The sequence below is a fragment of the Juglans microcarpa x Juglans regia genome, chromosome 4S (assembly GCF_004785595.1).
Source record: "Juglans microcarpa x Juglans regia isolate MS1-56 chromosome 4S, Jm3101_v1.0, whole genome shotgun sequence".
NCBI classification, from domain to species: Eukaryota; Viridiplantae; Streptophyta; class Magnoliopsida; order Fagales; family Juglandaceae; genus Juglans; species Juglans microcarpa x Juglans regia.
Genome location: NC_054601.1, coordinates 11,477,530 through 11,479,879, shown reverse-complemented (window position 1 = coordinate 11,479,879; position 2,350 = coordinate 11,477,530).

Here is a 2,350-nt window from a genome sequence, read left to right as displayed (position 1 = left end):
GGGATACAAATCCAAGAACACCGCTTGGTGTGTGATCATCACCTCTCAAATCTACAAAAATATTCATTTATAGTAGTGACTGATCAATCTTTTCTTTTTTTCTTTTTTTTTGAAATAAATGAACGTGCACAACCATGCCTATAGAGCTTTGTAAGTTGGCTAATGCATTAAGTATGCTTGGAGAGTGAGATGAGATGAAAATTCTATAAATATTAGTAACATAATTTATGAATAGTAGTTAGATAGTTTGAGTTTAATGTTTTATGGGGTTTTGGTTAAGAAGAGAAAAAAAGTTGAATAAAAAATATTATAAAGTTAAAATATTGTTAGAATACAATGTTTTAATATTATTTTTGTTTCAAGATTTGAAAATTTTAAATTATTTTTTATTTTTTATTTGAAAGTTTGGAAAAATTGTAAAATTAATTAGTTTGAAAAAAATTTAATGATTATTTTGAAAGTATTTATGTTTGAGTAATGTGTGGGAAAGAGATGAGATTTTTATTTATTTTTAATGAAATGAGATGAGATGAAATGAGAATTTTAAGATGAAACAAAGTCAATCTATAGGATGAAAATTACAATAAACATGAGTGGAAATCAACCCAGATTTGATTTTTAGATCAATAAAGCTAGCTGATCTATAAACCTACTTTAATTTACTACACAAAAGCTTTAAAAGCGAGGTTATGGTCGATCGAGATCCATATAAATATACTTATGGCTTTGTAATTTCTTTTTCCTCTACTTTTGCTCATCGATCCAGAAGCATGATGAACAAGCTTTCTGTTTGTTTACTCATGTGCATGCATGGACCACATATCACGTTCGCTAAATAAATGGTTTCATGCCAAGAAGATTGGTTAACGTAATTTTAATTAAGAGTAATGATACATATAGTCGTAGAGTATAAATATTACACAATCATTTTGAAAAAGAATAGGATCTACTATCATTTCTCTTTAATTAATAATCCTGATCGGAACATATATAATTAAATATAATAAATATATATTTATATCAAGATGTGTTTAATTCGTATATATGCAGGTAGTATTGGAGATGTGTTATATTCCATAATGTACTATTTTTTTAGGGAAATTGAGAATATATAAATTAATAAAGTGCTTAATTACGAGATTTTTTGGAATATTACTCCACTCATATTCTTATTTTTTTCTCACCGTTCCATATTTCTTAATTACGATCAATTAGACACAAAGAATTAAGAAGTGCAATAAAATTCAGTTTTCATTTATTAATATATATGCAAGTACTTTCCTTTAAAAATAAATAAATAAAGCGGCTTTACAATCTGATTTACATGCACGTAGTAATAATATAATAATTCAAATGCATGGCCTGATATAGCATTTAAATTGTCATTTTTATCTACAGCTCATAAAATTATTTGAGCTTTTTCGTGCGGTTGATTCTAATTGTGGAAACTCATGTTGGTTTCTGTGGCTAATAATTATTAGTCATACCCCTGTGCTTGGGAATTAGGACAATTAATATCAGTACTGAAAGTGAATAGAAACAGATAGTATTAGTTAATATTTAAACTGAGATTTCTGATTTAAATCGTCACAGAAGAATTTTCATTTCAAGAGGCAGCTATGCCAACTAGTGTATAACTTGTCGTTTACTACTCATGCATATCATGTGATGCCATACTCATAGGCCACCATGCCCATGATTAAATTATATATATATTATGTATGTATGATTAGGTTCCACACTTACTAATGCACAATATCACTACAATATCAGCTTCCATACTTATTAATGCATCGACTTTCAACGTTCTATTGCAAATATTCATGAAAACTCCTTATATTCTGTTAGAGCTGCATGAACATCTCGAGTCAGCTTTCTACGCACCCCAACTGGAAACAAACACTGCAAAATACATGACAATCGTGACTTTTAAAACTAGTTATCTTCCAATCATGGGTTCGCACACATCTTGACATGTTCGAGGCATAACCATCATGTAATTTGATTGCCATGAACCACTCATATAATTTTTTTTTTCTCATCATTTGATAGTGTATACCAACCAATGAGCATATAAGTTGACAACCCATTATCTTGCAAATGCAACTCTTTCCTTATCTCCAACTCCTTTAAATCTTTACGAGAGTTAGCTGAATCTTTCGTCTTCCCTTCTATTGACATAAGAGTTCCCAGTATATTCTAGCAGGTATTTTTCTCAATGTCCATAACATCTAGATTATGGCACAATGTCAAGATAAACCAGTATGACAACTCAAAGAAAATGTTTTTTTTTTTTTTTTTGTCCAATTCAACTTCATTGCTTGTCGTTTCCTGTGTGAGGATGAGACTC